The sequence below is a fragment of the Chamaea fasciata genome, unplaced genomic scaffold, assembly GCF_029207755.1.
Source record: "Chamaea fasciata isolate MVZ Bird 193981 ecotype frontalis unplaced genomic scaffold, bChaFas1.0.hap1 SCAF_9, whole genome shotgun sequence".
Classification (NCBI taxonomy): domain Eukaryota; kingdom Metazoa; phylum Chordata; class Aves; order Passeriformes; family Sylviidae; genus Chamaea; species Chamaea fasciata.
Window position 1 is genome coordinate 6636190 of NW_027094094.1, and position 22648 is coordinate 6658837.

Consider the following 22648-nt stretch of genomic DNA (forward strand, 5'->3'; position numbering starts at 1 on the left):
TATAAAAAACAGACTTTTAGGGCTAAGACAGAAATAAGCCTGTATGCTTGCTATTTTTCTGGTTACCTGCCTTGTTGGCTTAGTCTTGATTTTTGGCAACACATCTATAAATCCTCTTATTGCAATCAATCTCTGTTTTATTCCCCCCCCCCCCCCGACCTGAAACAGAGAGTTAAAAACTGCTAATGTTCATAATTAGTCAAAAGCAACAGAACTTCCTGAGAGGTTGTACTTGGAGATAATGTACATAGGCATGGTGTTCTTTGTGCTGGGAATTGTTACAGCAGAGACTCAAACATTGGACAGCTGTTCATACTGTCCAAATGCATGGGTTGCACACACCTGGAGGAGCCAAAGTGGTTCTGCTACCCTGCTCTCAAGTAGCACAGTTAAAAACTGGGGAAATTTCAAAAGCAGCAAGGATGGCTGGAAGTGTGGACCAAACAAAGGATGACTGAGCAGTCTTTGGCCGGGGGGGGGGGGGGGGGAAATTGTGACTATATCCCAGCAGTCTTCAGTCTCCCAGGTGTTCTGGAGACAGCAGGTGAGGGATCAGCTCTCTGTAGCCTCTTCTGGAAGCAGAATTGAAGACCATCAAAAGAAGCAAGTAGAAATCTGCTTCAAAACAAAGCAGGGTTGTTTCTCGCATAGCTAGAAAAGCCTTTGCCAAAGGATGTTGTGTTTCCATACATGAAAGAGAATGAAGAGGCGTTTGGAAGAACAGTCACTAATACTGACTACAAACCACGCGGGGCTCAATAACCCCCTGAACTGAAAATAGCTTGCTTTATTTAAAAATAAAACGGGGTACTGGCCCAAACAGGCCCCTGTCTGAGGCAACATATTCACACTGATGTTCTAAAAATACTGACCAATATGGTAAATCTGATACAATTTGTCCTGCACAGTTTTTCATCTAAACTCAGATATAAACATCTTTCCTACAAAGTGCTTTAAAATCTTCTCAGCCTCCTTCTACACATGGTACTTCAAAGTATTTAGCAATTCCCAGGAGCTTCTTAGCCATTTGCAGCATCAGGCTCTAAGCTTGTGACAACAAGAAAATTTAATAAAAATAAAACCAGAAAGGATTTTTACATTATTTGCTTAATCCAAACCATTTCCCACTATTGCAATATTACGTATTTGAACTTAGTCACTTAAAAGCAAATCCCACTAACCACAAGTTATTCCAAATTGAGTTACTGGTACTTGTATTGAGAGAGATTTTTGCAATACACATTTCCTATTCACATTAATGGACAGCAAACCTGCATTTGTCCCAACTTCCATTTCTTTGATTAGGGCAAATTTGAGTGCTCTGTAAGGTGCTGCTTGAAAGGGAGGCTTTTGACCACCGCTGCAAGGTTAAATAATTCCAGTAAAAATATACTTACGATGAAATTGCTATTTTATCTGATATTTCTGGATTGAATAGGTTAAACCTAGAAGGTCATTGTTAGGGCAGAGAGAAATGTTTTTCAATAATCAGTAAAACTCTCTCTGCATTAAGTCATCTGCTATGTTGCCAAAGACCTGCTGTGTTACCTCCTGTGTGAAACACCACTGGATTCACCCTTCTGTCCTGACAAAGAGTGTAATGTCATCCTTTTTCAGAGAAAATCAAAGTGGCTTGAAGGATGACAGTGCTTTTTAAAAATAAATGGCAATGGACTAAATGGTTTGCTTTTATTTACACCTGGCATTGATTCTGATGGGAATATTGTTTGATAGAGGACTGAGAACTCAGCCTGGCAGCCCTTCACAGCAATGAGAACTAAAAACATTCCATTTGAGGTTGAATGTTAACAAGTATCATGGAAGATTTGATCCATTTCCCTACTATAGGCTCCTGGAAAGTATTTCTAGAAAGCATTAATATACCTAAGCAAAGTCGCAGGGGGACCCCTAAATAATGAAAGGAAGTCGGCAGAGCAAACGCAGGTCCGATCAATACGATCACTGCTACGTTTCCCCTTTATTCTGTGTAAGATGGCAGGTTTTATACACTCTATCTAGTTTACAATTACAGCTACATTTCATTGGTACATGGCACAGGGAAGAATGCAAACACTCATTGTTAAATAAACTGTTTAAGGTAGCTACCATGTCCACACCAATTACTATACTTGTCAACTACTATGAAACCCTTTGACCCTTGGCAACACCTTAAGTGAAAATTTCTAAATGCGACACACAGTTGGCACTAATTTCTATCTGCACCCCAACCTCTACAGGCCTCAGTGCCACAGCCTAGAGGCCTCAGCATTTTGCTCAGTCTGGATGATTCAAGTACAGCGTACCTCCTACACCTAAGCTCCCCAAGAAAATGAATGCTTTGGTATAATGGTGATATCACCCCCAAGCAGCCCAAAACAGCAAAAAACAAGCGGCAGCAGTAGTTGCATTAAGAAAACGATCTCAGGGCTGTGTGAGCATTGGATTTGATCCCAGCATATAAGGACACAGCACTTGAGGTCAGCCGGGTGGGCAGTGGCAGTGAAGTTTCACTTTTAGCATCTTCAGCACTTTCAAAGGACTCCTCCCACCCCCACCCACAATTGTCATCCCAATCCCTCCCAGCTCTGCGGCTCGTTGTGGGATTTCAGCCCCCAGTGGGGGCCAGGAGCAGTGCTGGCCCAAGCCCAGCCCCAGCACAGACACGAGACAATTGTGCAGAGCAAATATTCCCTGACAGATGAGCCACACGAGCTTTTAAGACACTCTGCAAATATTTTTCTCCTCTCAACCCCACATTCCATATTCCCCTGGAATATGAATGCCCCTGACACCTCCTGTTCTTACCACTGTGCCCTTACACCTCACACTGCTGGGATGGAGAGAGAAATGCATGAACCGGCGGTGTAGGGTGAGCTGGATACCCCAGGGAAGGTTTAGCTTTCTTTGTATCCATCTTTAAAAGTCTCAGCTTTTCCTTGAATCAAGTGCTTGAGCTTGTAACCTCTGGGAATATTTGAGAACACTCGGGACTAACATCCTGACACTACATAGAATGCTAAATGGATTCAAAGATGTCCAGGACTCTCACCCTAAATGGGGGAAATTCCTATTTCATTATTTGTTCACACCAAAGCCAAGCAAGTGGTCCCATCATTTCACTTGAGAGAAAAACACTCTCAATATGCCCCAGGACCAACCAAGGCTTCGATATTAGTTTCTGTTCATCCTCTTTCAAGAGGAATGAAGTCATAATCAGAAAATACCTTTGATGGGAGTCTTTTTCACCTGGTAAGGAAACACAGGTCCAGTCTCTGCTCACTCACAGCCAACCAGCCACTTGATCCCCTCTCCTCCACCCCCAAATCATTGCCTGGGTAGAAAGACTTCATTTTGCCTTCCTCTTCCCCAAACCTGAGCAACCACAACAGCCTGGAAGGAGCAAAGCTCACCCCCAAATGAGGAAATATTAGCCCTCCTCCCTCAGGAATTGGTAACATCTTCTGTCTCCCAGAGCTTCACCCAGTAGCCAGGGGTGCAGCTCATCCGGAGGGTTTGGTTTCTGCAAGGCTGAGGTTTCCTGCACAGCAGAGCTCTGTGTCAGACACTTCTGCTCCTGCTGCTTTCTGAAACATGTGGTAAGTCAGAGTACACTTGGGGCCGGGAGGGGAAGCTGCCCTAGACAGACAACACTCTTCCAGACCCTTTCTAAAGGGCCACAAGCAAAACCAAACGCTGGTGGATAGAGGGCAACAATTCTCAGTCAGGGTGGGGACAGCTTTGCAAACAAAGCCACCTCACTGCTCATTTCTTGACTCCTTTGAATGCTGTGGCCCCATTTCAGGGCGTTGTAAGGAGCAGAAAGGTTGGCATCACCACGAGTCACCAGCATCAGACCCCACGGTGCGGAAGCCCTGGGTTTCCAGATGAGCAAAGGGGATTACTGAGGTTCAGCCACAAGTCCCTAGCCAAGCCTTTACTGAGTTAATGTAGTGAACGTAATGCTGGTATAGTGGAGACTATCTCAGCACAGTAGCTCATTTTAAGGCAAACAAGCTCCCTGTAGGGAGATCAGAAAGCTGCTTCTTAGGAATTTAATTAACATTAGAGTATGTGAGATTATATGCTGCATGAAAGCTAAGCATCATGATTCATGTCAACACTGCATTTATTTGCAATTCTGCACTTACTTGCACTGGCAAAAAACCCCATGTAGATTCAAGATGACAAGTCCACTTTGATCTTTAAAAATGCTTATTCTTTTTTACTGTTAATGTGGCAGCATATGTACATAAGCAGTTCCAAAGAGGGGAATCCTAAACCCCAAATATGAGAATGAACTTTTAGCCAGAAATACCCACCAGAATTCATGTGGGACTGTCCTTGTGACTGGCACAGATCCTCTCAACTCTCAGCATGCAAAATACTAATTAAAAAAAAAAAAAATCTGTTGATCTTATCTCCAATGTCCCATACAAGTTCAGTCAAAGAGAACAAGGATGAAAACTCTTCCATTCCAGTATTGACCAAGTATTACAGATAACATCAAGGTCAAATGTTTATCTGGAAGAGCTCCGAGGTCATTAAGGACTGTAAATCCCCAAAGTATCCTACTTACAGCATTTTCTACCCTCAATCATCCACGGCACTTTATAAACCACAGGCAGGAGTCTGTAAGATGCCCACAATCAGACACCTCCTTCTGCCTCCTCTCCCTGGCAATCAGACTGGGCACGGTTTCATGTCAGCAGCTCAGAGTTTCTGGAGTGTCAGGCTAAATTTTCCATCACTTGCTTTCATCCCAATTTTCCTAATGACACTAAGCAATTTCTCTTCTCCTTTCGTGTAAAGTAATCTTAGAAGAGTTTTAACTCCATTATCCTACCACTCATTAGTCATTGTGGATTTGAGGGGTGGAAGACACTTTCACAGATGGGTGTGCCTTGGGACAGCATTGAGTGGACACTTGTCTTCAAATTTCTTTCAATTCTGCTGATTTCCTTTAGCTCTGAGCAGAAATACATGAACTTTTCAAATCCTGTCCCACTTATTTCAGCTAATAAACCATTAATTGCTTAGCCTTTGTAACGCTGGCCCTTTAAATGTTTTAGCTGTCATGGGAAGAGCACTTAGATGCTTTTTAGTGAATCAGTAAACAACAATTTGCCACCTTAGTGCGGGACACTGTCAGGTTCTGGGCCCATGCAGCTTCACCTGTTTAATGAGTTTAAGACATAATTCCTCAGTGAGGTGATCCTGCCTGGGTTGATTAGTAAGGCCACACTACGAAAGCGCCTTCTGCAAAATGTTTTGGGTTGGGAAAAATGCATGCAAAATGGCCCACCTTTTCTGAGGCATGTCTTACAAAAACTGTGTGTGGAATGAAGTCTCTTCTTAGACTTTTCTCCACGAGGAAAAATCCTTTAGCACTTCTAAACGAGCCATCTGGGCCACAGGGCCCAAGTGCAGTGAACCCTGCAGATTTCCCGGGGGGCTCTTCCCGAGACTGCCTGGCACCCAGACTGCCCACTGCTGCTGCTGCTGCTTCTCTCACTGCAGGAAAAAAGCCATCTAAACGGCACTGGCCTTCTCCAGGCCCACTTGGGAATTACAGATGTGTGGGTGGGGCAGCTCAGCTGCAGGATGAATGTAAGTTCAGCCAGGGTTAATGTTTGAATCCAGCCCGGCAGTCAAAGCCAGCTGGCTGCATCATATTCAGAGAGACGGGGCTTTAGGTTACAGCTTTTAGGGGTTTATCATTTGTCTAAACAAAAGAACATCAGAAGCACGTCAGAAATGAAATGTTGAGCAGATTTTAGATGAGCCCTGGAGGTAGTGCACACACAGAGGAGGAAGCAGGCAGGGCTGGAGGTGGCTGCACGTCCCGATGAAGTACTGAGTGCTGGTTGTGAGGAGAAGCACAGCCTCCTGAACCCTGCGGCACCAAGAGCCTGCACCCCACCACTGCCCTCTGAATGCAACAAGAGGGAAGGGGGGATGGAGCACAGCAGCCCGATCTCAGCCAAAGGGTGTGTCCACACCCAGGGGTCTGGCTGGAAAACAAGGGCTCCCAGACAACGGAGCTGCCAGCAGGCCTCAGCATGGAGCAAGATGAAGACTCTTGACAAGATGCCTTATGGACACTTCTGCATTTCCTCATTCTTCCAGCCCAACTGCCGATGGAAGGAGAACAGCAGTGCTAGCCACTCTATGCTATCCTCCTGCACATTCTTCAAGAGTTTTGCTCAGCACTAATCTCTACCCAAGACTCCCATGGCATCAGCTCACTTCATGTTGTTATCACACCAAACCTGCCAGGATTTCTCAGTCTGTATGTCACGACTTTCTTTTTCTTTCTTTCCAGAGGAAATATCTGATCATAAGGCTGAATAATTTGTTAGAAGGCCACCCTTAACAGCTGTGTGAAATGCTTGCCCCTAAAGAGACCCACATCACATTACATTTGCAGATCAGCTTCTCTGGCTGGTGAATCATATCAGAGGCACAGCCCAGAGCAAGGGCACAAACCCCATCGTTTCCTTTCAACATATTGTGGGTCCCAGCTGCAAACACACAGTAACTGCTTCAGTAAACTCTGTCAGACCACAGTCCCCTCAACAAAATATTGATGCTATAAGTGCATTGGCAGGATGTGCCCAGCCCAAACCTCCTGCTCTTTGTCAGCAAAATCACTGCTCTAGAGCTCACCAAGCCAACTGATTGGCTTCAGTATTGCTGGTCAAATTCCTCCTGGACGAGGCATCTCAGATCCAGGAGCTCTGGGCATAACTGAGGTTTGTTTCCAAATGCACGAGAGGGTTGCCAAATGACAGGGAAGCCCCTCCTTGATGAAATTTTGTTCCAACCATGCATAGAACCTCTCTTCTTCCTTGCAGTCAGATGTTTGCAAAAGTACAAAGGTATCTTGGGAAGTGCCTTTTGCAGATTTGGATCTTTCTGTCCCTTCTGAAATGTCCAGAATTTTTTGTTCATTAATTTGAAGCTGAGGTTGTCTGCACTCCAACACTAATAGCAGAAATGTGCCATTTACACCAATTAAGCATTCAACTTAATGTCCTTATATAGCTGAATTGTAGCAGAATTTGGTCAGATTCTGCTTTCCTTTAAACTCATGCAACACAGTTTAATGGATGTGAAAGCAGAATTAGCTTTTTCTTTTTTTTTTTTTTTCTTTTTTTTTTTTTTTTTTTTTTTAAATAAGCCATTGTAGACATTCGAACTTTCTTGGGCTGTAGCAGATTTCTGCACACAGTTTTTCTGGATCCCTAAAGGGGGTGAATTGTGGCATAGCCAGAGGGATGGGTAAGCAACCCAAAAAACCCTGTGTGAAGATAGGATAAGGGAGAATGACTTTAAGCTGAAGGAGACTAAGTTTAGATCATGTATTGGGGTGAATTTTTTTACTGTGAGGGTAGTTAGGCACTGAAACAGGCTGCCCAGGGGAGCTATGGATGCTCTAGCCAAAGAAATGTTCAAGACCAGGCTGGATGTGGCTTTGAGCAACCTGGACTAGTGGAAGGTGTCCCTGCCCATGGCAGGCAAGTTGCAAGCATATGATCTTTAAGGTCATTTTCAACCCAAACCATTCTATGATTCTACGGAGAGATGCACCCTGGCAAAAAATATCTGTTTTTGTAGAACCCCATTGCAAAGTGATTCCCAAAGAGCACATCTGCCAGTGTCCTCTGCCCTGCTTGGGAACAGCCGCACCTGGGCAGGAGCAGGATCCACGCAGTCCTACTCCTGACCCCACCTCTGCCTCCATCAGCAGCTGCTCAGGAAAGGGCGGGAGTGCCAGGCAAACTGCAGTGTTATTTTCCCAGAATAGTCTTTTACCCTGAAGCTATTTGCAGTTCATGGACTTCCTGAGCCGAAGACTGTATTTCTGTGGCAAGGAAATAATTTCCAAGCCCTTGAAAGAACCAGGAGTTCATCGAGGGGTGGCACCTGCCGGGAAAACGGGTCCGGGGGCCGGGCCGGCTCGGCGTGCTCGTTATCCTCCTTCAGCACCGTGTTCCCGGGAGAGACGGCCGGAATTTGCCAAGGGAGCAGCAGGAGGAGGGCGGAGGGATGGATGCTCCCGCTCCAGCCAGTTCCGCGGCGCTGCCGCCAGAGAGAGCTCGAAGCCCGCGGGCCGAGCAGCGCCGAGCGCATCCCGCATCCCACCGGGAGCTCGGGCAGCTCCCGAGGGTCTGGGACAGCGGCCAGGGGGGCTGAGGGACATCCAGCACCTCTGGCAGCTGCCGCCCAGCCCGCTCAGCCTCTGCAGCATGCCTTCGCCGTGGTCCCAACTCCCTTGAAAAGCGAGTCAGGAAATGCAAGAGGGATGGAGAGGGATTTTTTGCAAGGTCACATCCAGCCTGGTCTTGAACACTTCCGTGGATAGGGCATCCACAAGGGGGAACGGCTTCAAACTGAGAGTAGGTTTGGATAGGATATTTGGGAAAAAAATCTTTACTTTGAGAGTCGTGATGCACCAAAACACGTTTTCCAGGAAAGTTGTGCATGCTCCAACCCCGTCAGAATTCAAGGGCTGGTTGTTTAAAGCTCTGAGCAACCTGATGTAGTGAAGGGTGTCTCTGTCCATAAGAGGGTTTTGGAATTTGCTGGCCTTTAAGGTCCCTTCCAAGCCAGGCCATGTTATGTTTCTAAGATTCTCTGCTATCGGTGAGCACCTACATATTCTTGGCACCAAATACCCACAAACACAAACATAATCTCATCACCTCCCTTACACATTGCTTTATTAATTACAACTTGAAGACCTGCCAGTGCTGGGACAGTTGACCAGATGTTCTGAAGGATCTCCAGCTGCTGCAAACTGTAGCAAGAGGACAGGCAGCAGCTTGAAATAGTTGTGAGGTACTCTGGAGACAGTGTGCCACTGGCGTGCTCACCATTGCTCTCCTGGGCACCCTGCCTCCTTTTCTTAGAGCTCTTGTTTGCAGCACACCAAAGGGCAGCCCCTGGTTTTGCAGGCAATGGGGGGAGAGTGAGAAAAATCCCCTGAGTTTTGGAAGTTTTGCTACAGTGAATCGCCTGCAGATAGCCAGTTAGTTTGAAGAGTGTCATTTTAACCATAAAAACCTGGAGTTTGTTATAACATTAACTCTCCCCTGAATCTCATCTGGATCTACTCACTCCTGCCTGATCTCTAAGCTAGTATGAGATGAAAGGGGAAACAGAGACATCATGAGGGCCTACAAGCTCTACCTCCCTTGCCAAGCTTAAGAGCCTCTCCTTTCACATCCTCCTCGCCAGCTCCCCCCACTGTCACACAGGACGTTCCCCTAAGCTGCTCCCTGTCGCACAGAGGTTCTGCCAGTGGTGGAGAAGCTCTCCACTTGTTTCAGCAGGAAAAGGAGTGGCAGCTGCTGTTCCACTCTGCTGTGGCATGCCTTGCCTGGGCACACAGAGTGGATCATCTCTGAGGGAGAAAGTTACAGCTGTGCCCATGCAATGATGATGAGCTCCAAGGAATCTGCATTACAAGTTCCCTAAACTGGAGCATGGCTCTGTCCCAAAAGATGCATGAGATCTGGTGCAGTCCTTGCTGCCCCAGGAGGCAGGAGCTAACCAGACTCAGCTGGTCCCCTCCAACTCCCACAGCCCCAACCAAAATCACAGCTCCTGGGCCTGTGTCAAAACTATCAATGTCCCAGGCACTTGCTGGGGTAACCAACACCCCTGATTTCCTTCAGAAACACCAACAGGGAGACTTGTCTCTTCCCATCAGTTGATTTTTACACATCTTCAAGCCAGCCCAGCAGCCTGAAGGCTCATAGCAGCACCCAGGGATAATTTGGGTGTTCTTGACACACCTGAAGAGCTCAGAGCCCTAACAGTGGGTGACATTCATCCTCATAATATATCTGGTTTAGTCACCTCTAGCTCACTGGATATGCATAATCTTTCACCTTCAAGCCTCTTTGTTGGAAACTTCAAGCCCTTACAAGAAGACAAATTATAGTCAGGGCATGTAAAGAAATCAAGTAACAATTTTAAAATAGACTAGAGAATGTATGTCCTTTCTGACAAGGGTCTCATTAGAGATTATCTGATCTCATCCTCTCAACTGAATTTTTGACTTAGAGTATCCTTCCAATCACCTTCTGGTTGGGCCAAACCCTATTTCTGATTATTCCTGTCCCATAGAAATGAAACCTTGTAAAATGAAAGTTAATCATTTATTTATTTTAGGTTTATTTTCACACAGACGTAATATTTCATGAACCACTCTTGGGATTTTGGCATGAGTTTTAAAACAGGATTCTCAACCTAATCTAAATCAAATGGGAAAATATATCTGTCGTTGTGGTAAAAAGTGTGGAGGAGAAAAAAATTTCCAAGTAGCACTTTGCTTTCTGCCATCCCTTCTCTTGCCAGGGGATCAGAGCTGCCTGTACTCCCTTTCCCTTGAGCCACTATTTCATTTACTTAGCAGAGATCCCAGATGCACTCAGGAAGCCACGGATGTCACAGATGGCAGCACCACAGCACCTCGCTCTGGAAGCAGCGCTGCCTTATGCCAGCTTGGCCAATGACTGGAGAGAGATCCTACCTCAAGCCAGGTGAGTGATCACTTTTGAAGCCTTCTGAGCAAACAAAATGAAAGAGGAGGTCTCGTTTTAATATCTGGGACTGAAAACTGGCCTGAGCTGCAGCAGTGAGCAGACAGTCCCTGGCAGGAGCTTGGCCAGGGGTCTGCTTTGTGCCTGAGTCCTGCCAGGGGCTGTTGTGATGCCAACACAGGCTGGGGACTGTCTCCATTTTGACACACATGCGTTGAGTCCCTTGGATTAACTTTTGCTTAATTACACGCCTCGGGCTAAATATTTAGAATGCAATGTGAGGGGAATCTGGCTTACACTGGTCTCTTTTTGCCCCATTCATCAACTGTGCTGAGTGTCACCCCTGGCCCATAAATGCAAGTAAATGCAAAGACTGAACCTAAAAGTCATCAATGCACCGAATGGGATTGCCTGTAACATATTTTTCAGCCTTAAAGCCTTTTCAAAAGTCCATAAAATATAGCATTTCCCTGTGTATTTTTTTCCAACAACAGTGCTAATTTGCCATCCCAGTTGTGCAGATTGCGCTGGGGAAGGAGGTGTTCTGATTATTTCCTTTGTTTATGGTATTAGATTTAAACTATTGTTGATCTTATTGTTCTTATTTGTAATGTGTTCACCTCACTAGGACAGTAATTGTGTCAAGCAAGTTGGAGTCCAATCTGCAGAGCTGAATATTCAGAACTGCAAAAGAAAGGCTCCAATTTTTCAAGCAGTGGGCATATTACTCCTCCATTTGGATTATTAAATTCTAATTATGGCCTGTTGATCCAGTTACAGTGTTGTTTGTAAATCTAAATACAGTTCTCTAAAGCCTGCATTTTATTTCTTAACCTGTTGATGCTTAGTAAAAAACACCGGTGTGCCTAATAGAGCAGGTGGAGCTTAGCTTGTTTGTGATCAAGCTCTTTTTTCCTCAACTGTATTCCTTTGGTTATGTTTAGGAATGAGTGCTTAACATCAGCAAGAGCCATAACCAAAGCACTTCACATAATGCCTTGGTACATGTGGGCTCAGTAGAGCTGGGGTCAGGAAGAAAATTTCCAGTAAGTAACATTGATGAGGATTCCCAGGTTTTTGAGGAGGAGGAGAAAGGCAGTTGGGTTTGGTTTCTCTGCTCTTTGGGCAGTTACCCAAGGTCTTCTGGGAATGGCACCTTAACCATCCCCTCTTACACAGACAATTCTTTTAGTTCCTTCTCTTCTTTTCATGCAATGTTTTCTGCCCTTCCAAGCCTTTTTCTTCCCTCTGTCTTCATGAATATCAAATGCGAGGAAAGCAGAGAAGTCCAAGCCAAGTGGTGTGAACAGCAATGGTTCCCAGGGTCTGCTGTATTTTGTGTGGCTGAAAAGTCTCCCAGCTCTGAGCTGTGAGTGTGCCTGCAGTGCCCTCCCTCACCTGTAAGGGTGGAGAAGTTTTGATAAGAAACTACCACGATGGATGATTGCCTGAGTCCCTAAACCATGCTTCCATCACAACCTTATTTTTTCTTCCAAGTCTTTACTTAAGCTCCAGCCTCCTTGTGTGCTCACAGCGCTCACAAGCACCCAGCACAGGCTTGTCACTGAGCTGGTGAGGTGGCCAGCTCTGGCTTGACTGCTGGGCATGGAAATCACCAGGTGCACACTCAGGATTGCCACAAAGTCTTGGAGAGCTCCTCCCTGAGCTAGACACAGCTCCAGGCAGTGAAGCATTGCCATGTCACAACAGTGGGAAGGGCTAGGAAGGGGTTGTGGATATTTTGACAGGTGGTGTCAGGGAATTAACCCAATTTCTCCTTTCATCCTTGTCACTCAGAATCCTCCGGGGAAGGAAGGGAGGGAGCTGCCCTTCTTGATAGAAAACGAAGTGAAGGTCTCCTAGAGATTTTTCTGCTGAGGTCTCTGCCCATGAGTACTTTGACAGGAATTTGGGATATGGATGTCCAAACAATAGACAGCTCCAGCAGGTGCCACTCTTCCTGTTGATCCTTTCCCATGGGTCCCACAGGGAAAGTCACCAGGGTACAGGTGGTGGGGGTGGAAGGTAAGGGGGTTCCTCCCCTTCAAAGAGCATCTGAGCTTGGCCTGGGCAAGCGACGAGCAGGAAATAAAGGATTGAAAGACAGCACAACGTTCCAACAACTGGGATGGGGATGGAATGGGGGAGGTAGCTGGAGAGCTGAATGCTCACACACACACACACTTCCATGCTGAGATGTGCAAGGCAGGGTGGTGCTCCCTGCTGGAAGGAAAAGTGCTGGTTCCTTGCAAAGCCCGGTGGATCAGCTAAGAGGGCACAGTCTTCAAGCCATGCGAAAGGCCTGCCCGTAGCTCTACTTGCATCTCTGTGTCCTCCTGGGTGGGGACAAGAGGGTTCCATCTCCTCCAAGCTGTCACTGAACCTTGACAGTACCCCCGTGGAGGTGTGAAGGAAACTTTTCACTTCTCAAATGGCTGTGACCAATGGGAACAAAATTATTAAGCCCAGAAGCTCTGCCAGGGAAGAGATGAGTTAGGCTGGAGGGGAGCAAGGGTGCTGCTTCTGCTACGAGGAATGAGGCAGCAAATCCACTTCTCTAGTCAAGCAGAGTGCAGCATGGTGCCCCCATTGCTGGGAGTGAGGGCTGGCTGGGGCGAAAGGCTCCTCAGGACCTTCTGCTGGATCCCTTGGCTTCATCCGTTCCAGAACAGCCTCCTTCCCCCACCCTTAGTGTGCATGTAATGGGGAGAAAGAGGCTTTTCCTATATTTAGACGTTCCCAGCAACCAGAGACCTGCCTAAGATGACCTGAGAGGTGAGGGAAGGACCCTCGCTCTGCCTAAAGGAGAGGCACTTGTGCAGCTCCAGTAAAAACTCACTGCTGTGCCCGAACAAGAAGATTTCTAAGGATCCCTGAAAGCCAGAGGGAGAGGATGCAACCCCTGGGATGTCGTGCAAGCCCTGAGCTCCCCGGTCCTGCGGCTGCGGTGTGAAGGTGCTGTGCCGTCCCCGACCCGCAGCAGCCGCCGCCGGGGAGCGCCGAGCGCCGCGGGCGAACCGGGCTCGGGGGAACGTCGAGGGAGGCAGAGAGGGCGAGAGCAGGGAGCAGCAAGCAGAGTGTCACCCCTGCCTGACGGCGGGAAGGCGACGTGGGAGCGGGAGAGGAGGAAGGCGCCGACTCCGCAGCTCTCGTCCGGAGCCTGTGCGCCCTGGCCGGCGGGGCCGCTGCCCGGTGTGAGCGCCCTCCGGGCTTGGGCCGCCGGAGCCCCGGCGGGGGGCAGAGAGCCTTCACCCTTCGGTGCTCCGCTTGTGCCGGCCGTGCTGCGGCTCCGAGCCGCACCTGCCCCTCGCAAGGGCCGGGGCTCTCCGCTTCGGGTCCCCCGCTTTGAGTTTTTCAGCTCTGAGGTTTGGGAGAGGGCGCAAGGGCGGGTTTGCTGCCTCGTGGCTTCGCTGTTGGCTGTACCCGGGAGTGTCCGAGGAGAGGCGCGGAGCCGCGGGCGGCTCGGGACGCACCGGCAGCGGCTCCTGGGGGGATGCTCCCGCTCCGGGGCACCCGCGGCCCGGCCCCGATGTGTGCCCGGAGGGCCCGCAGACGAGAGGGATGGCCGTCCGCCCGAGCCTAGGGAGAAAATAGAGAAAATAAATGGAAAACAGCCCGCTGGACCGCGCTCACCCAGCAGCAGCGGCTGCACCGCCGGCGGCGAGGGGAGCGGGGACGGATGGAGCCGGGGCAGGTCCTGCGGGGCTGGGCTGTGGCTGCCGGCTCGCAGCTTCTCTCCTTGGAACCACTGCCTGCCCGTGGAAGGAGTCACTACGTTTGGGGAGAGGCTGTGGTTAAGCGCCTGTGGGGAGCGGAACTCCCTGTTTATTCTGGGTTTCCAGACCACCTGTAAAATAACAGAAAAGGTGGGCGAAGGTCCGCTCTAAAATCCTGGAAACAAAAGGCCGTTCCCAGGCGTCAGCCGGTGCTGGGACCGGCCGGCCCAGGTGCCGGGAAGAGCCCGGGCTGTGTGTCTGCGCTCCCGACCGGCCCATCGAATTGGCACCATCGAATTGGCACAAATAAATTATCTGCAGCATCTGATGGCGCGATTCGGTTTGTTCCATATAAGTTTTCCTTCCTTTACACCAAAGATACTCGGCTATTCCGTTCGGTTATCCTCCGCCAAGTTCCCTGCGCTGCTGTGGTGTCCAAAGACCGTCGATGACAGAGAAGAAAACAATTTTACCGAGAAAATGTGAGGGGAAAAAAAAACCAGTATTTTTTGCTATTCAGAAACCAGCCCTGGCACTGGCTATGAAAAAAACAAACAAACAAAAACCAAAACCAACCAACTAAACAAAAAATGAAATAAAATAAAGCAAACGCAAATCTTTCAAAATCGTCTCTCATTTGAGGTAAAATTCAACTAATCATTACAGGGAAAGATTTTAAAGCAACCGGGAAACTGTCAAAAGTTTGTTAAAATAAATAAAAATCCGTTTAATTGTTCAGTGATTCTAAACCGTTTAATTCGAAAGAGGGTTTTTAGATGCGAGGCAATATTTCCAAATAACAGACCACCACCACCTAACGAATTTTAGTTGTGCTTCCACGTGCATGGCACATTATCGAGAGAATAAAATGTGCCATAGAGGTTCACAAATCTCCTCAAAATTTTGTTTGATCAAGATAAATCAATTCATTTCAGTTGTCAAAGAGCACGTTAAAGCATCGTTCCTCTTTTTCTATATTTACCCCCTTTCCTGCACTCTTTTTCTTTCTTTCTTTCTTTCTTTCTTTCTTTCTTTCTTTCTTTCTTTCTTTCTTTCTTTCTTTCTTTCTTTCTTTCTTTCTTTCTTTCTTTCTTTCTTTCTTTCTTTCTTTCTTTCTTTCTTTCTTTCTTTCTTTCTTTCTTTCTTTCTTTCCCTTTCTGTGCTTTCTTTTTTTTTCCCCCTCTTTTCTTTTCCTTCTTCTCCTGTCATGAAAAGCATGTTTTACACTCTTACTCTACAACGAGATAAAGGAAAAAAAATTACGAACTCAACCTGACATTTATCTCCTCATTCCTAGTTTCCCCTCAGCTGAATAAAACGCAAGCCCACGGTTTTCCCAAGGTGCTGTGAGATGGGCTCCTCACTGTGCTCGGTTGCTCCTGGCCGCGCTGAGGGCCAGCGAGGGAACCGGGCGAGGGAACCCATCCCCGCGTGTGCAGGGGACTCGCAGCCCTAATCCCTCTCCATCTTGGGAGGTGGCACGCACGAAGAAAAAAAAAGAAAAAAAAAAAAAGGTGGGGGAAAAAGGGGTTTTGTTTCCCCATTGTGCCTATGTCCTGAATAGAAACCTCTGCGGCTTCCGCCCGCCCGGCAGCGGCTGGGCCGGGGGAGGCTAGCGGGGGGGCTGGCCCTGGTACCCCCAGCTACCCGCAGGCAGCGGGGCGGCCAAATCCCGGCGGGCGGCGGCTGCCTCCGGCCGCGATCGGCCGGTCCCTTCCCGAGGGGCCGGAGCGCGGAGGGGCGGGCGGGACACGCGTGGGCCGGTGGCGGCGGCCCCGGGCCCGGCGGGACGTGCGCGGGGATGCGCCGGGAAGCGCTTGGGAGCGGGGAATGCGCGGGGTGGGAGGAGCGCGCGTGGGCGGCGCCGGGCCCGCGGGGCAGCCCCGTGGGGACGGACGGCGCGGCTGTGCCCGGCCGTGCCCGGCTGTGCCCGGCTGTCCCTCGGCTGTGCCCGGTCGTGCCCGGGTGTCCCTCGGCTGTGCCCGGTCGTGCCCGGGTGTGCCCGGCCGTGCCCGGCCGGCTCCCGCGACGGGCCTTCCCCTGGGCCGCGGGGGAGCGAGGGCAGGGCAGGGCGGTCCCGGGGCGCCCATCGGTGCGGGCGGTTTCGCACCCCCCCCCCGCCGGCCCCGGGGATGGGCGAGCGGGGCCGCTGTGGCTGGGGCCGGGCTCGGCTCCCTCTGGCCTCCCGCAGCCCCTCCGCGGGGCCCGGAGCGGGCGGAGGCCGTGGGCGGGCAGGTGCGGCGCCGTTCCCCTTCGGCGGGGCTGCGTGCCCGGCCCGGCCGCCCCGCGGAGCCGCTGCCGGGCCGGCGGAGCTGCTGCCGGGCCGGGGGGGGACGGGCATTCCCGGCCCGCTCTGGGAATGGGGGCTTTCCCGGCCCGAGAGCAGCCGGGCTGCAGCGGCGTCAGGCCGGGCGGCGGCATCGCCGGCACTGCAGAACAGGTTTTTGTTTGTCTAGCCCCATCTTTTTTTTTTTTTTTTTCCACACAGAAGTTTTTTTCTTTTTCCTTTCTTTTTTCTTTTTCGTTTTTTTTTTTCATTTTTTCCTCTTTCTTTTTGTTTTTCTTCACCTTTCTCATTTCCTTTTTCTTTTCCTCTTTTGTTTTGTCTTCCTGTTTCTTTTCCTTTCCCATTTTTAAGTCTTTTTATTTTTCTCTTTTCCCTTTTCTTTTGCTTTTCCTTTTTCTTTTTTTTTTTCCTTTTTTCTTCCCTTTTCTTATTCTTTCTCTTTTTCGTTTGTTTTTTCTTTTCCTTTTTCTTTTCCATTTTTCTTTTTCTTTCTTCCGTAGTGCCATTTCACCGCAGTTTAAAACAAAGCTATAAATCCCAAGCATCGAACGCCACTTTCCCAATGATCAAGTTCCTTAAAGCACCCCGTTCCTTCGGCTGGCGCCCGATGCAACGGGATTCAGGGAGAGGAAGAGCCGTTCCTGTCGCACAGGGCAGGGAGCACCACAAAGAGGGGGCAGGTAAACTGGCGGGGCTTGTGCTGCAGGTACTTGAGAGTTCTTACCTTAACAAGAGAAGTTATTTGAAAGCACGAACTCTGCCCATGATCCCAAAGCTGTTAGTCATTTTAATTTACACCCGTAATCTATTTAACACGCAAATCTGACACAGTTTTTCGAGCTAGCTGGCCCCTCGCCATCCGAACCCTACTGTGAGAGTTGTGGTTCCCCAGGACCGGGGAACCCAACAGAGGGAGCGCTCTGGATTCTGTTTTCCCCACCGTCGAGGTGGTGATGGTTTTGTGTAGTTAATTCTAAAATGCCTGGCAGCTTGCCCGTCAAACCATAAGCAATAGAAAAATACAAACAAACTCTCTGTTTAATGGTCACTGGACAGTGCAACTAATCCACTGTAAACTGCTAATGGGTATCGATGTCAACAGGTACGCGGCGGGAGCCTGATACTCTGCACTCAATGGAAGACACTTCCCTTCTGAATGAGGATTATGTGCAAAATGCAACTTGGCAGAAGGATCCAAATTAAATTCATGCTTCAGTTAATTCAGATTAATTTTCCTGATTGCCCTAGCACACCAGACAACCAAATCCCTGTGTATATTTGCTCCTTTTCTTTTTAAGGTGTTGATACGGAGCTCTTCTCCTGGGTAGTGTTGCAAGATGCATATGCTGAAGATTGTGATTCTCTCGGGCATTAACTAGAGTAATAAAATACCTGAGATGTATTTTTATATCACTGTTATTACTACAAACATTAGTTTATGATACTGGATCCACTACATGACTGTGTTTCCAGTGCTTTTTTCCACTAATATGCTGCAAGCAACATTCCAGCTAATCACCTTAATGGAAATTAGAGAGGAAAATGGTCTATTAGGCTATTTAATCTATCCTCACTCAGTAGCATTTTCTTACAGTTTTCAGTCCAGCCTTAAATTTAAAAATAGCCCGTAGGAATTATTCTGCAGTCTCGAGAGGCTGTTATACCAACAGACAGCTGAGAAAAGCATGAAAATACACTAAAAAGAGGTTGGTGAGAAATGTTTTCTGATGGTCAGCTTTATTTTCTTTCTTTATGTTTCATGTTATCCAATTGCTATAAGTCACACGTCCCTCTGACAACCTAAATATGTGTTCTCTCTTCTTCATCTGTACTCCTGTCACCACGACCCTACTGTGTTTTTAATGTGGAGGTTTGGGGGTTTGTTGGGGTTTGTTTTCCCTACAGAAGGTTAATAAAAGAGTGTGGGTTTAGCTCCAGCTTCATTCCAGGCAGCACTTTGACTACTTATTTATGTCCAAATTCTTGCTCTTTTTCTTTTCCCTTATTTGACACCTTGATGGCAAACAGCATAATCTTTCTTGCAGATTTATTTTTTTCCTCTGAAATGATAGGAGAAATTGAAAATTTGTTTGCTTTTGCCCCAAGCTGCTTTCTCTGCTGTTTCCTCTATGAAACATTTACATAGAGCTGGTACCCCACAGAGAATAAATGTATGGTACAGCAGCATGGGGGAGCTTTCTGTGTCAGGGTAGTACATTTTATGTCACAGTCTCAATGTAATTTTACCCTCTCACTAAGGGTATGGTCTGCCTCACCCTCTCCCTGGCAGAATTACTCTTTACACAGGGATCTCCTGGCCCCTTCACTGTAACCCCCTGTGCTTGTCCCTCCAGCACAGCCCCCATCTGTGCAGCTGATACAACAGTGGCACTGAGGACTCCAGCTGGGGGGGGGGACACGGCCATTTTCCGGGTGTTGCTTCATTCCATCTGCTTCCTCATGCAGTTACTTAGCTGGCACCACTGGGAGAAGCAGCCACAGCAGGATGATCTGCAGGGGTGAGGTGCAGAAACTGCATAACCAGGCTCTGCCACCAAAATGATGTCACGGTGCTGCAGTGCAACTTTCTGTCGTCATGTGCAACCTCTCATGGCGTGTGTCCATGTGAGCCAGCCTGGCTGCTGCTTTTGGTGGTGGTCAGAGGCTTAGACACAAACCGTGTCCCCCTCCTGGCCTGCTTGCCCCCACAAGCTGCCCTCTGGTCAGATGACGTGCAATTCCCTCCCCTAAACTAGACTGAATGCAGTCCAGTAATTGCCTGAGGAACAATAAATCATACATGAGACAAAGCATTCATTTACACCACTTTATTTCTGTAACAATGAGAGAAACTGAAATGGACCATTGTTAAAGATCACTATTTCCTGCTCTGTAATAAAAGTCTCATCTTCCCTGATGCTTGTTTATTTTATAAATGTCTCTGCTTTGGCTTTCATATTTAGCTGCCAGCAGGACACCATTATTCCCTGACAGCATTCTGTTCCTTCTCCATTGTCATTACTGCTGGAGTGATGTTATATTGCTGTGCTTGGCCTAGATGGTGGTGCTTTCTTATCCTGCATTTCCCATTGCTTTTCCCATCCAGGCTTCCAATGAGGCACAGAGCAGAAGTGGCAACATTTAAAAAGCAATGTTTTTGTGGAGTATTACCAATTCTGGGTTTTGCTTTTAAAAACCTCAACAACAAAACCCCTACTGACTACCGCTGTTCATTATTATGTTTTCAAGGCCAATTGAGAAGGACTAAGTTGAAGTGCATGGGTTGCACCCACACTGCAGTCCTGAGACCCTAAGGACCAAGTGGGTCTCTGCTGTCCCACTTGTGGAGACCACACCAACATGGCAGAGCCCCACAAACTGCAATGGGTTGTGAGGAAGCGAAAAAAGGCTAAGACCCTGGGACACAACTGCTGTTTCCACATTTTTTTCTCAAGTGGAGGGTTGTGTGCATCAAGGGCAGGGGTAAGATCACAACCCTGGTGCCTGTGCACCTTCCAAGGGGCCATATGGGCAGGGCTGACCTGTCCAGACCCACATCCTTGAAAAGAGCAGAGTGCCTGCGTAGGGTGGCGAGATGAGCAGTGTCAAGCTTGAAGCAAAGCTTTTCAGAGTCAGTGGGAGCATTTCCACTGATTTCAAGGACTTTGTATTACGCTCTTGAACATCTACAAATGAAAGATCCTGTACTCAAGACAACCTGTTTCTTAGGCCCACGTTGCCCTGCTGCCCATCTGTTTTGTTGATCTCAGAGCATCACCAGAAAAACAGCAAAGCCAATAGCAAAGTCCTCATATGTATCACATTGCTTCTTCTTTCAAGAGCTGAAATCTAATAATCCCCCTAACTCTCCTGTCCTTCAGTCATGCACACTGCATTCCCTTTAATATTGCCATGTCTCACTTCTCCTTTTTCTTCTTTTCTTTTTTTTAAACAAAATTCCCAAGTGGAGGTATCAAGGTTTTCCTACAGCTCTCTTTCACTTAAAAAATAATTGGATCGTTATTTTCTATGAGGACCAAACTTCAACAGCAAGTAATTTCTAGAGATGTCAAGTGGCTCAGCATAAAAGTTAATCTTGATCTATTGGTTTGTTAGGTGTGTTTATACCAAACCAGTTAGCTCTCCTTAAACAAGAGTGATTTAAAGCCCTTTCTGGAGAGCATGAAAATGATTCCCTCTGCACTTAGATCCTCAGGGCCATAATCCAACAAAAGCAGGCTTATCTTTAAGCATATGAGTAGCCCTGTCAAAGTCAATGGGGCTCCAGATGTGTTTAAAGATAAACACATACTTAAGTGCCTTGCTGTATTGGAACTCGTTGACTGTTTTATTTCCATTTCATTTCAATAGTAGACCTTAAATTTTGTATATAGAGGCAGAGGATTCTTGCTGAATGGTACGTTAGAATGTTGTTTTCAAAGAGGTTGAATAGGGGAATCCTAACATCATAGAAATAATTTTTATTTATTCAGATGGTTTATTTCAACTCTTATGAGTCTGTATTTTTTGACTTGTTTTACCTGGGGCTTTAGGACAGAAGCACTGCAAACATGGAATTGAACCACAAAGCTCTGCAAGGCTCCACTCCAGTGCCACAAGTTCAATATCCCACTTTAGCAAAGTTGCTTCACCTGCTCAAGCTTCATCTCACCCCTGCAAAAATGAAGACTATTAACATTTCCTTTACCTCACTTCAGTTGCCTCGGAAATGCTTGTACAAGGATTTGATAATAGAAAATGCTGAAAGCTGCTTATATTGGAAAAATAAAACTGGAAGAAAATATTGATTGAAAGCGTGCTTGGGGAAAAAAAAAAAAGTTTCTTTGAGTTTTCCACATGCTCTAGCGATCAAATTGATCAAACAGCAATTTTATGCGACTGTTTCTTAACATTTCAGAGAATGAGCTCTGCTACTCTGGATGACTGAGCTCCCGGTGAAAGTGCAGCAGCAAAATCATCCCAGTGAACTAAACCGAGGAAGCTGAGCTTTATTGCCCAGTGCATTGTAAGGGATGATCGCCTATATGGCTTTTTCTGCAAAATGCATTTGGCTTGGATGGCTTTGTTTGGACACTCCATCTGCTTCAAGGACTCCTCTGGCAGGGTCTGTGCTGCCTGCTGTGCCTGGCCCACCTGCCCTGCTGGTGGCAGGGTTTCAAACCCCAGCACAAGTGTCAGCACCCAGAGCAGAGCAGCCTGGGAGGCAGCAGGGTGGAAGGCAGCCAGGGAGGTGCATCACATGCCGTGCCTCCAGATTCTCCTGAGATTCCTCCTGGAGGGAGAGACAGCCTTTGGGCTCATCTATATTTCAACTGCTTCAGTGGCTGCAGCTCTTGCAGAGCCGTGGCTGGTGGTCAGACACAGCAGCTCTGAGCTGGTTTTTCCTGCAGCTCCCACCACCCCTGAGCACAGTGCTGTGTCTGCCCTGCTCCTGGCAGGGCCAGAGCTGCATGCAAACCTCCTGCTGCACAAGCTGTGGGTGTGGAAAGGGCCGCAAGGCAAGGCAAGCAGCCTTTTATTCCTGTCAGATTGCGGGCAACCGGATAGATCCCCTTTAAAAGGAAAGGGGATGGGAGGGAGGTACTCAAAGAGTGGGAACATAATGAAATGAAAAGAAATCCAGATGTGGTGTTCATTTGCCTGAAAGGGCTGTTGCCTGGGCCTTCCCACGCAGTGCAACAATTGCCACTCCATCTGCTAAGGAAGCAGCTATTCACACGGAGCAGGCTTCCCACGACACAGCGCAGGGCTGCCCGTGACATCCAGGTTTGCAGCATGACTCCACAGCCACCTGCCAATGTGGCACTGTCAACAAACTTGGGCAAGTGGGTGATGTCTTCCTTCTCCCCAGATGAAAAGACTCCACAGCAATGAAGGTGACAACATGGCTCCATGTGCCACGTAGCATGACCCCAACACATCTCATGTCTCGAGGTGGCAGAGGCACGGACTGGTAAGGAAACAGAGAAAACTCGTTCTGTGTGAGTGCCCACTGACCTGTGCTGCTTAGTTCAAGGCTAGGCACTGGCCTGTGTTTGGCAGGAGATGGACTGAGTGGTTACTCTAGACTGAGG